Here is a 15,412-nt window from a genome sequence, read left to right on the forward strand (position 1 = left end):
GATTGATGTTTAGAAAACTTGCTGGTTTGTTGGGCTTTTTTCTTTTTACTCGAAGGAGCAATTGGAGGTAAACCACATTGTTCACAAAATGTTCCAAGTTCGTATTTAGCAATAGATTTATCTTTATGAACTTGTTTCGAAATCTTCATGTCAATACACATTTTCAATCCTTCCTTTTGTATAACATTAACTATGTTACCATAAGTAAGGGTATGATAAGGTATGACACCTTCTTCGTTTACTAAAACATTTCGAATTTTGTGAGCAAAAAGATTTGGTAAACCATTGATAAATTTTTCTTTCCAAAAAGGTTGATTACTATCTTCCCGAAGCATAACTCTGGATATGAAAACATCTTTATACCATCTGAAATCACTTAAGGTTGGACACCTTAAATTACTCAGTTGGTCGTGAATACGTGTAGCAACGTTGCTGGGTGTTCCTATAAAGTGTTCTATAATCGTATAAAGTAAAGTATTTACTCCGTCGGGTATTCCCTGTCCTATCGTTTCGTCAAAAATGGGAAATCCTTCCTCATCTTTTTTGACCGCAAAGCGTATTTCATCTCTGGATTGAGAAGTTAAATGCTTTTCCCACCAGGAATGAAGCATTCCAGTGAAGCCAGTGACGAGGAGATCAACGATTTGTATTTGTGTAAAATTGTGATTTGAAATATAGCTATTAGCAACCATGGACATGTGTTGAAGTTTGTTCAAAAGTTCTTGTTCTGACAAGCCGTCTATATTCCATTCATAGAGTTTGTCAGCTGAAACCGAAAATTGATTTTGGATATTTCGTTCTTCAAATTGTAGGTCAGGAGGAGTCGGCCTGGGATACCAATTTTTTGTAAGAGAAGTAGGGTTGACCGAATGAGTACGAATACGTTTTAAATCAAAGGTTGGTTGAAGATCAATGTTTTGAAAAACATTTTCAATATTTTGAATAGCAGAACTAGTTTCTGTGTCCTGAGAAGAATCTGGATCAGATGTGTTTTCTTCTTCGACAGAAACATCATTGTTTTGCAAAACATTAACAACTTTCTCTTTTTTGAGTTCAGTGAGCATATGATCAATTTTTTGTAAAGTAGTCATGGATTTTAAAGCAGTGGAACTTGAAGAAGTATCAGTAAAATTTACTAAAGGTTTTTCTTTTTGAGAAGATTTTGGTTGAGACAATTTGTCGATTTTGGTTTCAATTTTGTCTAATTGTTTTCCAATAGTATGAAGACTTTGGTTCGTAAAATTATTTTGTTCAATGATAGGTTTAAAACCAGAATCCTCTTTTGGAATTTTGAAAGGAGTTGCGGGAATGCTGGTATTACCAGTGGATATTAAAATAGTTTCTTTGGGAGGATGACTAGAGGAAATCAAAGTTTTGTCTTCCTTAACCCAATTTTCTTTGGTAACAACCGTAACTTTATTTTTTGTTTCATAATGTTTTTCAATAAAATCAAAGAAAGATATTTCAAATTGGTATTGTTCTACAAAAGTTTTCCATTCAGCATAAATGGCTAGCTTTTCTTCATCACAATACTTTTTTCGAAAAATATTTCTTCTGGGGATGTTTTCCTCAGAAGCGATGTCAGCTTTAAGCTTCCTCCATCGGATTTTATGTGGTTTGTTTAAAATTGGTGATTCACTGATGTTGTTTCAAAATCAAAAGCAGTTGGAGAAGTGGGTTCTTCTTGGTTTGGAGGATGATAAACAGGATGTGCAACTTGTGAAGAAGTGTCGACAAACTTTAATTTAAGCAAATCATTGATTAAATCTTGTTGTGCAGCTTCCTGCTCTTTTAACTTTTTGTTTACTAACGATTTGATCAAATCTTGATCTCGACCCAGTCTATCGGTTGACGTGGATCCAGAAAAAGACTGTCTGCTAGGAGTAAAGGATTTATGTGAATGTATTGATTCACAAGATTTTCTTGCTGGTCTATCAAAATTGATTTTTACAGTGCCGTCAAAATATTGTTCAATGTTGTCAAGATTAACAAGACTGTTTTGGATGGAAACCGGCTTACTTTCATTAATTAAACACCAATCTGAAGGGAGACTGATGTCTGACCACCTAATGGTTCTTGGTACTCTTATGTTTACGCTTTCTTGGGTTGTTTGGATCAAAAGAGTGTGGTCGCGAGGACTTTTGTTCAAAGCTTGAAAATTCATGTTTGTGCCAGTGACTTTGTAATAAATTCTAAAAATAAGTGTCAAAGGTTGTGTTCCTTCCAGGACTTGGTACCCGGAGGTTTTGATATTAAGAGTAAGAGCTTTTAAAACATGTGGATCTGAAAGACTTATTGTGAGATCGGGAAAGCAATCAAAATGGATAGGTCCGTTGTAAAGACTAGATTCGATCATTCCGAGTATACTATCGTTGAAATCAGTAAATCTAGTGTCGCGTAGACATAAAAGGATAGAAGTGTTAAGACCTTTTCGTGTTAAGGGTTTAACTGCGATTTGAACTAAACCAATATGAAGATAGTTATGACCATTTTTACGATGCGCTTTGATTTGTTCTGGGGAAAATAATTGACAAGTCTCATGTTCTTTGCTAAGAGCATAAGCCTTCTCAACTGTTTTGACGTGATGTTCTGATTTAAAAGAGGTCAAAGACCATTTTTTCTTGTAAATATTTTGGGTTGAAACTTTTGGAATGTTCCAGTCAGAAAAATCAATACTTTCGTCTGTTTGAGAATCCAGTTTTTGTTCTTCATTGACAATGTCAGGTATAGTTCCTAAGTTGGATCTAGAGCTAGTGCTGGCCATTGAATTAGATCTAAATAATCTACTCATGATATGCACAAAACAAGTATACTATATGCAAGACTTAAAGGATTCACCTTCCTCGTATGTCTAGACTCTTCCCCCGCTCATGCCTCTCCTGGGACTTAATGTTTGGACCACGTCTTACTGTTTGGCTGGAAGAAAGAAGAACTGAGGACCGACGATTAAGAAATGCAGATGAGATACAAGTATGTGGATAGCAATGAACAGATTAGATAGATGCTAATGCAATTACCAACCACTTGGCTCTGATACCAAATGGGGCGGAACTAACAACAGCAGGCGGCAAAGCCGTCCATAGAATTTAAAGTGCGGAAGTAAAACATATAAAAACAGAGTAGCATATCAATATATTGAATTAAAAAGAACTCAGGTTGATTGAAAAGAAACATCCATGGATGACTGATAATAACATGAAAAGAAAGAATTAAATTAATCATAGAAGATAATTCCATGAAAATAATGAATTAAATGTAATGATGCAAATATATTTTGAAAATAAATTTTATTGAAAACATACATACATATATATGTATGTATGTATGTATGTATGTATGTATGTAGGCCCTTCATGCAAAGGGATTCCCTTTTTTTTTTTTTTTTTCAAAAAATGGGGATTAGGTGTGGGGCTCACTCCACATCGAACTTCAAGTCTTCAACAATACAAACAGTCTATTTTATAAGTCTCAATTCATGGATCATCGTTGCAAAAATTCAATTCAATTAGAAACCATTTACCTATTTAATTATCAAGATAAAATTTCATTGTTTCTTATATAACAAAGTATTCGTTAATTTTTTTTTTTAAAACCCAATTAGATGTCTTAAACATTTCCAATTTGGCTAATATTTTGCAAGGATCATCTATGAGGTACAACTTGAAAAATTGACAATTCGGATCGTTAAAGTTCGATGTAGTGTGGATCCCACAACTAATCCCCATTGTTATAAAAAAAATGGGGATCTCTTCCTTTTAAGATTTCACACACACACACACACACACATATTGAACCATTTATAATTTTCTTGCTGAAATATTCATATATAAATTTGACTCTTATATGTTGAATTTTTCATTTTTCCTTAAGGACGTGGACGGAGAAGATAATCTCAGTGAAGCATGTGAAAAGCCATATCTAAAATAGAATTCTTCAGTTTCTTTCCATGGGTGTTGAGCTTCCAAGGTGAACAAGGATTAATGAAGACAAAAATGATTCTAGCAGTTAAGGATTAATGAAGATAAAAATGATTCGAAGCGGCAGGACTACTGCTTACTAGGTAAAGAGTTGAGTAGGTGAACTGAGGGCTTTAGTAATTATTGATTGTGTGTATGTTGTTGTTGCTATTCTCGTGCAAAAAATACAAAGCTCCATTTTTCATTGCATACAAAACTAGAGTTGTAGTGCTCTATGTTTCAGTTTAAGGCGAGTGACATTATAACAAATATGAAATCATCATTCATAGTTGAGGTGACTGAGTTATACAAAACCAAAACTGTAGTGCTATATATGTCCTTTAAATGCAAGAACTTATTTGTGACTAGAAGAAAACTCTTGCAAGTGCTTGGTGTCAAACAAATTTCACTCTAAAAACAAAGTAAAATTCATTCTTTTCAATTAAACTATTTTATGAGTCATTAGCAAATCAGAAGAACCTGATAGTCACTACTTTCCAAACATCAAACTAAATAAGATGGATCTTTAATAAAAAGTAATAATTGAAGCTTTAGTCCAAAAAACAGAGTAAATTCCTTGAGCACTCTTCTCATAGCATCTTGCACTTTCGTATCATTATCATGTGTCTTCGTGGTGCTTGTCATTTGAGAGCTCATCAAAGCCTAATCCTTCGTTGTTGGTAATTGTAAATGCGCCTATATGCATATATAATGACATAAAATTACTCCTTCAAAAAAGAAATTATAAATGGAAAAAGAAGAAAGTATTAACCAATTACAAAAGAGTTACCTGCAATAAATTTATCGTGCTAGTTGGACAGTGTAGATAACTACTTGTAGCATTATGGATCCCTAAAATAGTATTGCTAATATACATATACAGAAGTGAAAAAAAAATGCGTATAAGTCAAACAATATATTTACGAAAATAAGTGGAAGCTTGTAGAAGTATAAGTGAACCTATATACCTGTGAAAAATCACATGGTTGTCCATGCATTAATTGGGCTGACCAACCTAAATTTATATAACCATCCAAAATTAGATGGAAGTCATCACTAAATGAAAGTAAAATAAATGTTCAAAACCATAAGTTTCAATGAATCCACATATCAAAAGGCTACATACTGATTGCAATACGAGAGTATGAGGTAGAGTTATTTGTGTAAAACCGGCAACGGAGTCCACAGTTGAACATTTTAGTTCCTTATTTCGAGGCTTTTTCTTTTTTTTTTTGTGGCTTTTTCTAGAGCATTACTTGGCCTCTTAGAACTTCCAACAACTTTTTACCTAGTTTTGATTCCTCTAACTTGATTGACATTATCATCAATGCATATAGTCTCATTGAGCTCAGATGCATTCACTTGAGTTGGTTGTTGAGTTGCTTTCTCCTTCAAACATGCATCAATCTCTCCCAACGTCTTGTTTAGTCTTGATATAGCAATTTCATATGCTTCCAACGACTCTGCTACTCGTGTTGCTCATTGAATATGCAATTGACATAGCTTTTTATAACGCCTTACAATGTTCACCTTTGGGTCATCATTATTTGAGATACTGAGAGTAACTCTTGCATTCCTAGACTTGATATTTTTTATCCATCTCTCCAAGACATACTGAGTTGGATGCTTGTAATATTTCTTGTAGAAAGAACCTTTAAAGCATGTGTGTAGACATCGAAATTTCAGTAAAATAAATGTTAACCAATGTATTAAAATTACAACATCCACTTACTTCACCTACAACCTTACACACTTACTTCACCCACAACATCCACTTACTTAACCTACCCACTTACTTCACCTACAACCTCCACTTACTTCACCTACAACCTCACACACTTACTTCACCCACAACATCCACTTACTTCACCTACAACCTCACACACTTACTTCACCCACAACATCCACTTACTTCACCTACACTTACTTCACCTACAACCTCACACACTTACTTCACCCACAACATCCACTTACTTCACCTACAACCTCCACTTACTTCACCTACAACCTCCACTCACTTCACCAAAAAAATGAATGGTGGTGATTCATTCTCAAAACCTATAAATAGGCTTCTCCATCAAGAAGAATGACCAAGGAAAACCAATTCACAAATACATTTCTCTACTCCCAAATTGGAAGAGAATTCCCCAAATCCTTGAAGCTTTGAAACTCCAAAGCTCTCAAGCATCCAAATTCCCAAGAAATCCCGAAGGATCAAGAAAGCACTCTTCGTTCTTCGTCAAATCCTCCTTCAAGATCAAGCCCCAACGGCCCTTGAAGAACTCCCACCAACTCAAGATCAAGCCCCGACGGCCCCTTGAAGAAAGTGTTCATCATTCATCATCCGTTCATCCTAAGATCAAGCCCCAACGGCCCTTTGGATCAACAACCTCAACAAATCCACACGTCCAATCGTTCTTCAAGACTAAGCCCAAAAGCCCTTTAAGAAATCCATACACCTATTCTTCAAGATCAAGCCCAACGCCCCTTGAAGATCCATTCATCAACTGTTCATCCTAAGATCAAGCCTCAACGGCCCTTTGGATCAACAACCTTAACAAACCCACACACCCATTCTTCAAGATCAAGCCCAACGCCCCTTGAAGATCCGTTCATCAACTGTTCATCCTTAGATCAAGCCCCGACGGCCCTTTGGATCAACAACTCATCCACAAACCTACACCCTACGAAGATAGAATCAGAGGACCAAATTTGAGAGAGATCGTAACCCCAAAATCATTAAACACAAAAATATTATTTTTGTACACGTATTCTTGTTTCTTGTTTTCAGGAATTTTTCGTGTTCACAAATTTGGCACGCCCAGTGGGACCATCTCTACCTCTCATCTCTGTCTCCGTTCAAGATATTCAAGCACAGTCCATGGCTTCAAACAAAGAACAAGTCATGACTATCGGCACTACCTCCATTGAAAAACAGCTGGTTCAGATGAAGGAAACAATGGCAAGGCTGATAAAGACTGCAGAGGAGAAAAACTTGCAATCAAATCTTGGAAAGAAGGTTTCAAACACCGTCAACGACAAAGATCGTGACCTCACCGAGACTCAAAAGAAGTTGAAGGAGCATGATTACGGAGTTGACAACAACAAAGCTGGACTTGGCTTCACACCAAATGCACCCGTGAAGATTTCAAGCAAAGTGAAGAAAGCTAGCGCTCAACACATCAACGTGAGCATTGAACAAGACCAAAAAGAGCCTAAACCCGCCCCTCGGACGTCGGTCTTCGATAGGATGAGCCATTCAAGCTCCAGAATTTCAGTGCTTAATCGCATTGGTAGTCAAGACCGAACCTCTGTCTTCAAGAGGCTTAACGCGCCAACATCCCAAAGCTCTGTTTTTGAAAGGTTGTTAAAGCCTAAGAAACAAAGCAACACAGCTATCTCTCCTCTGCAACGATCAGCTTCAGAAAGATTTGAAGATAATGAGAAGCCTTTTGGAAATAGGAAGACAACACCAAAGGAAGAAAAGTTCGATGGGTTAGCAGAAAAAGGCGATGTTCGAAGCTTGATTCCTTCAAGGATGAAGCGCCAAGCAATCCTAGAGGTCGACACAAAAGGACCACTGAAGGTAAGGAGGCGCATCATCGTCCACACTGGCAAATCTTCATGCCAACAAACCCAAGAGAACGACACTGAAGATGAAATCCCTAAGAAAGATGTCATTTCTGGCTCTTTCGACTCAAAGTCTTCACTTCGACTGTTGGGGGCATGCTCCAAGTCAAGTGAAATTGAAGGATGGACTCATGTCACTCCGAAGAAACTGCACGAGAAACATATGTCTTCTCCACAAGTGCACCAATCAGAAAGGAGGGAAAGTAGCTTTCGCCAACCTCCAAAACAATGTGAAAATGTTAAAGATAAGAAAATTTCAACACAAAGATCATTCATGCGGGATCTTTTCTTCCTCGAAGACTTATTCAATTTCTCGATCAAGGCTCCTTGCTATGAAGATTGTGAGGAATGCATTTCGAAGATCGCTTCGAAGAAATTGGACAAGCAGCAACCATCTTGTCCACAAGTTTATCAGTCGAAAAGGGGGCAAAACAGCTCTTGTCAACCTCCAGAACAATGTGAAAGTGTTGGAGATAATGAAATTTCGACACAAAGATCGTCCATCCCCATCACAATGTGCGACCTCTTCCCAGAATACTTCTTCAATTACTCGGTCAAGGCTCTTTCCTATGAAGATTGCGAGGAACGCCTCTCCCAGATCGCTTGACAAATCCACAACAACAACCAAAAGCTCCTCGTTCGCACGAGCCTAAAAGGTGACAACCAACGCTTCTTGCCTGCATGAGCTGAAACTGCAAACGGCACCAAAAGCTCCTCGTTTGCACGAGCCTAAAAGGTGACAACTAACCAAAAGCTCATTGTCTGCACGAGTTGAAACTGCAAACGACACCAAAAGCTCCTCGCTCGCACGAGCCTAAAAGGCGACAACAAAAGCTCCTTGCCTGCACGAGCTGAAACTGCAAACGGTACCAAAAGCTCATTGTCTGCACGAGTTGAAACTGCAAACGGCACCAAAAGCTCCTCGTTCGCACGAGCCTAAAAGGTGACAACCAACGCTCCTAACCCGCAAGAGCATACACTGTGTACGGCAAAATCATTATCAAAATCACCAAAAAAAAAAAAAAAAAAAAAAAAAAAAAAAAGAAAGAAAGGAAATAACACATCTTGGTGATATATATGTTTTATGTGTATTTAGCACAATACACTGAATAAAATAAGGCATATCCATTGATCTCCGAGAAATTACAAGTGCGTACAAAAAAAAAAAAAAAAAAAAAAAAATGGAGCATTCACAAATGTTGTTCACGGGAAGCCCCACTACTTGGCAAAACTCTAGGAGCGGGAGGCATCGAAGATAGATCATTCAAGGCCTCAATACTTGGTGGAACGCTAGATGACGCAGGAAAAAGGTGCCTCTGGAAGAAAGCCGCAAGCCTTTGACGGTCACTTTGAATTCGACCTTCAGATTTTTGCAGCTCATCAAGCTTCCTCTTCATGCTCGTCGAATAATTATTTGCAAGCACGTGCAAACCTCTATTCTCGCGCTTAAGCTGTTGGATCTCTTGTTTAAGATTTTCCACCTCCGCCATCAATGATTCAACTTGACGGGATCGAGCAAGTAGGCGTTGGCCCATGTTGGACACGGAGCCCGCACATTGAACACTGAGAGCTAGGGACTCTTGAACGGCCAACTCCTCGGACCGTCCTGAAAGCAGCCTACTATCTCTAGGAGTGAGGAGGTTCCTAGCTACTATTGTAGTTGTTGTTGCATCCTTCATCACAGAGTCTTCACCTGTAAGAGGACCACTAGAAGATAAGAAAGACGGGCACCATACATTACCCTGATGCGGCGCACCCGTATCACTGCTGAGACTCAAATCTAAGCAAATGTTAGATGGGTTAGCCATTTTCAAAGGTGTTGAAAGAGAAGGGTTGGATGGAGTAAAATCTCAAAAGGCCGTTAAAACAAAATACACCGGAAACGATTTTCACGAATGGTCAATCTTCAAAGTGTGCATGTTGGAGGTGATCGATACCTCTATAAAAGGAGAGGCGACACAACCACCGATTCAAAAAAATTGAAGAGACACCACTCTTCAAATCTTAAAAGCCGGATTTTCCTGCGTAAAGTTCGGCAACGCTCTTCAGACACAATCTCGGCTTTTCAGATAACACGTGCAACTTTGTCAAAGATCTCTGACAAAGTTGAAAACGCGTGGAGGTCATTATCCCAACTACCACACTTTCGCCAACCTCAAAAGCTGGGCCGCTTATTCAAGGATCGAAGAGTCATCACTCTTTGAATTTCAAAAAGCCGGATTTGCTAGATCAAAACTTGTCAGTACCTTTCACATGTAACCTCAACTTTGCAGACATTACAAGCAACTTTGTCAAAGATTTCTGACAAAGTTGAGAACGCGTGAATCTTACTGTTTCAATTACCCAACAGTTGTCGACAATGGTAAAGGAACAGTACCACCACTTGCTATTGGGAAATCCCTATATATGTCGACCTTCATCTTTTATGGCAAGGCAGACCTGCAAAAAAAAAAAAAATGCCCAACTCTTCCTCACCTCTGAGGGCGCACTCCCAGCAAAGCCTCTCGAAATACTCAATTTTCTTCTTTCCCAAAGAAGATACCAGATGCATGGAGTACAGATGAGGCAGGAGGAAACGGTAGATCGAAGCAGGTGGAGACAAGCACAACAAATATATGTGCTGATTCATTCGCTGCTTCTTCAAAAGCAAAAGTATCTCATATCATCAAGGGCAAAAGCAAAGGTATCTCATATCATGCTTTTTCCCTGTCTTTTCCTTTGCCCTTGTTCTCACCTGCCAAGACAAGAACAGAGAAAGCAATATGTCGGAACCTTCCCTCAAACTTGCGCTGCCACCAAGAAGTAATGGTCCATTCAAATGCAAGGTTTGCATTCCACTCCTGTATCAGAGGACAAATACTACAAGAGAAGATGTCAAACCTGCATAAGGAAATACCACTTCTGCAAAGGGAGCAAGTAAGGCAAGTGAAAATGATACATCGAAGCATGTGGAGACAAGCACAACAAATATATGTGCTGATTCATTCGCTGCTTCTTCAAAAGCAAAAGTATCTCATATCATCAAGGGCAAAAGCAAAACGTTGCTCTCGAGTGCTCGTCTTCAACTGTTGTTGAGTCTTGAATTCCCTCAGTGCATACTTCAGGACAGGCGACGGAGTGTCGGCTCTTTACACTGAAGCTGCCAAGCATAGATGAATTGCTGAGAAGTGATGCCTTGAAAGACCATTCAAAGGCAAAGGGTTGCGCACCACCTCGGCTATGTAAAAGAAACAAGCAGAGAAGAATGCGGTAGGAGCTGGAACAAACTGCTGGAGCACGACGCCTTCCCCTGCAGCACCATCCAGACAGAAGAGTTTAAGTCAAATCCAAGCTCGACATCATTGTTCTAATCAAAGAGCTCGAGAAGCCTCAACAACCCTCCGCTGGCGCAGTCACCAAAGAGCAAAGCCTCGCCGCGCGACGCCGTTAAATCGTCAACACTTCTTCAAAAAGCAAAAGTATCTCATATCATGCTTTCTCCATGTCCTTCCCTTTGTCCTTGTTCTTACTCGCAGGGCAAAGAGAAAGAGAGCAATCAGCCGGCACTTGGAGTCTGTCTTCCGATCTGGAACCGACTACCTGGAATCTATTCCCTGGTTGCTTACCTAGCGTTGCTCTCGAGTAGTCATCTTCAACGGTTGATACACTTCCAGAGAAGGGACCACATCTTCTTGGAGAACAGCTAAGACGAGTGACAATGAAACATCAATCTTGTGGATCGTCAGCAAACGCAACAACTGCATATGCTGAGTCATCCTCTAACCCTCTTCAAATATGAATTGGAAAGATTGAACAAAGAAACAGGTCATCACCTCCACCTCGTGCTTGCCTGCCATGTGTCTGAATCCTGAAACCGCTCATGGTCCTATTTTCACTCAATATCAAGCCTCGATGGCCCTTGAAGAAATCACAAGTCCGATTCAAAATCAAGTGTTCACCACCCTTGAATCAAATTCAACTCCAGATAAAAGGAGTTAAGTTCAGACCTTCGAAGGAGACCAAAAGAATCCTCCAGCCCAGTTCAAGATTAAGCCTGTGGAAAATCAACGATTGGAGGAAACTAGAAAATCTTCCAGTCGAACTCAAGATCAAGCCTCGATGACCCATGAAGAAATCACAAGTCCCATTCAAAATCAAGTGTTCACCACCCTTGAATCAAATTCAACTCCAGATAAAAGGAGTAAGTTCAGACCTTCGGGGGAGACCAAAAGAATCCTCCAGCCCAGTTCAAGATTAAGCCTGTGGAAAATCAACGATTGGAGGAAACCAGAAAATCTTCCAGTCGAACTCAAGATCAAGCCTCGATGGCCCTTGAAGAAATCACAAGTCCGATTCAAAATCAAGTGTTCACCACCCTTGAATCAAATTCAACTCCAGATAAAAGGAGTAAGTTCAGACCTTCGGCGGAGACCAAAAGAATCCTCCAGCCCAGTTCAAGATTAAGCCTGTGGAAAATCAACGATTGGAGGAAACCAGAAAATCTTCCAGTCGAACTCAAGATCAAGCCTCGATGGCCCTTGAAGAAACCAAAAGTCCGATTCAAAATCAAATGTTCACCACCCTTGAATCAAATTCAACTCCAGATAAAAGGAGTAAGTTCAGACCTTCGGGGGAGACCAAAAGAATCCTCCAGCCCAGTTCAAGATTAAGCCTGTGGAAAATCAACGATTGGAGGAAACCAGAAAATCTTCCAGTCGAACTCAAGATCAAGCCTCGATGACCCTTGAAGAAATCACAAGTCCGATTCAAAATCAAGTGTTCACCACCCTTGAATCAAATTCAACTCCAGATAAAAGGAGTAAGTTCAGACCTTCGGCGGAGACCAAAAGAATCCTCCAGCCCAGTTCAAGATTAAGCCTGTGGAAAATCAATGATTGGAGGAAACCAGAAAATCTTCCAGTCGAACTCAAGATCAAGCCTCGATGGCCCTTGAAGAAACCAAAAGTCCGATTCAAAATCAAGTGTTCACCACCCTTGAATCAAATTCAACTCCAGATAAAAGGAGTAAGTTCAGACCTTCGGCGGAGACCAAAAAAATCCTCCAGCCCAGTTCAAGATTAAGCCTGTGGAAAATCAACGATTGGAGGAAACCAGAAAATCTTCCAGTCGAACTCAAGATCAAACCTCGATGGCCCTTGAAGAAATCACAAGTCCGATTCAAAATCAAGTGTTCACCACCCTTGAATCAAATTCAACTCCAGATGAAAGGAGTAAATTCAGACCTTCGGAGGAGACCAAAAGAATCCTCCAGCCCAGTTCAAGATTAAGCCTGTGGAAAATCAACGATTGGAGGAAACCAGAAAATCTTCCAGTCGAACTCAAGATCAAGCCTCGATGGCCCTTGAAGAAATTTCCAGCCCAATTCAAGATCAAGCCTCGACGGCCCTTGGGTTGACATCTACATTAAGGGACTTCAAAACGCATCTTCTACACGTGACAAACACATGTCTACGACGCGCCTTGAAGTTTGGGCATTTGTAGACATCGAAATTTCAGTAAAATAAATGTTAACCAATGTATTAAAATTACAATATCCACTTACTTCACCTACAACCTCCACTTACTTCACCTACAACCTCACGCACTTACTTCACCCACAACATCCACTTACTTCACCTACAACCTCCACTTACTTCACCAACCTCACACACTTACTTCACCTACAACCTCCACTCACTTCACCAAAAAAATGAATGGTGGTGATTCATTCTCAAAACCTATAAATAGGCTTCTCCATCAAGAGGAATGACCAAGGAAAACCAATTCACAAATACATTTCTCTACTCCCAAATTGGAAGAGAATTCCCCAAATCCTTGAAGCTTTGAAACTCCAAAGCTCTCAAGCATCCAAATTCCCAAGAAATCCCGAAGGATCAAGAAAGCACTATTCGTTCTTCGTCAAATCCTTCTTCAAGATCAAGCCCCAACGGCCCTTGAAGAACTCCCACCAACTCAAGATCAAGCCCCGACGGCCAATTGAAGAAAGTGTTCATCATTCATCATCCGTTCATCCTAAGATCAAGCCCCAACGGCCCTTTGGATCAACAACCTTAACAAATCCACACATCCAATCGTTCTTCAAGACTAAGCCCAAAAGCCCTTGAAGAAATCCATACACCCATTCTTCAAGATCAAGCCCAACGCCCCTTGAAGATCCGTTCATCAACTGTTCATCCTAAGATCAAGCCCCACCGGCCCTTTGGATCAACAACCTCAACAAACCCACACACCCATTCTTCAAGATCAAGCCCAACGCCCCTTGAAGATCCGTTCATCAACTGTTCATCCTTAGATCAAGCCCCGACGGCCCTTTGGATCAACAACTCATCCACAAACCTACACCCTACGAAGATAGAATCAGAGGACCAAATTTGAGAGAGATCGTAACCCCAAAATCATTAAACACAAAAATATTATTTTTGTACACGTATTCTTGTTTCTTGTTTTCAGGAATTTTTCGTGTTCACAATGTGCACACAAGAATTCTGCAAAATCATACTTCTTACAACTACATAATGCAGTCTGTCAAGTCAAATGTGACTATATAGTGCCAATTCTTCATATGAGGGATGATTTCATATTTGCTGACGCTTCCAATCTCACCATTGAAGATCAAGACACAAATATGAGCTTTACATAATGTGTTTTGAAACCATTTAAGCACTACTGGTGTATAAATACTTGTTGCATGCTTTAATATTTATACTGGAAATGACAATGCATGAGAACTTTGACTTGCTTTAAATTCAGCTCTCAAGTCTTGATATCGACAATCATCAACCAACCTTTCAAAATGTTTAACAAATCGTAACAAATCATATTTGTAGTTGACATACTTCTTAATAGCACTGTTCATACTTTCATTGCATTGAGTAGTAGTAATATCAACACAAAAAGTTTGCCACCCATAAACTAATGCCTATTTCTCTTTTATGGCAAACAATTGATTCAACCAATCATCGTCTGTAAGGTTATATGCCTGCAGCGTGTTATTCCAAGCATCTAGAAAATCATCTTCGTCCTTATGGCTGTATATGCAACCACTAAAATCCTTGGCAAAATCATTAAAATTCTCAAAAACACTTTTAAGTTGCTTGGTTGCATTTTGGTATATGTGCCAAATGCATAAACGATGACACGCTTGTGGCCATTTCTCAAACCATGATTTGGCCATTGCTGCATCTTGATCAATTAGAATACTTTTTTTTTTTCCATAAATAGCCTTGGCAAAAGTATCAAATAACCAACTGAAAGTTGCATCTGTCTCCGCATACAATAATGCAGCACCAAATGCAACCATTTGTTTATGATTGTTGATACCAACAAACATCGCAAAAGGCCTTCCTTTTTTATTTTTTTCTATATGTGGTATCAAAACATACAACATCACCAAAATAATCATAATCCACCATCATCCTTGAATCAACCCGAAAGATATTAGTAATCAAATCATCTTCATCCACTTCTATAGCATAAAAGGAATTAGGATCATTCAACTGCATTTTTTGTAAATATTCCAACACTCCGCCTGTATCACCTAACTTCATCTCTATTGTTCGCTTGGAATGCAAATAGTTCTTATAGTCATCATGAATGAATCCAAGATTTGACGACCACCAGCTTGTTTACTCATAAATTTGACACTTTCCCTTGGTGCAATTTTTAGCCATATTAGCTTCAACTTTTTGTGCAAGAGACATGTTCCTATGTGACCTAAAAAAATGCGTCTTACTAGGACTTGATGTTGGATGTGTATGATCAGGAATAAATTTAATAATCTTATAGTTCTTGTCGATCGACCAAACTAATTTGCATCCTTGCTTGAC

This window comes from Pyrus communis, chromosome 8, assembly GCF_963583255.1.
Source record: "Pyrus communis chromosome 8, drPyrComm1.1, whole genome shotgun sequence".
In the NCBI taxonomy this organism is placed as follows: Eukaryota; Viridiplantae; Streptophyta; class Magnoliopsida; order Rosales; family Rosaceae; genus Pyrus; species Pyrus communis.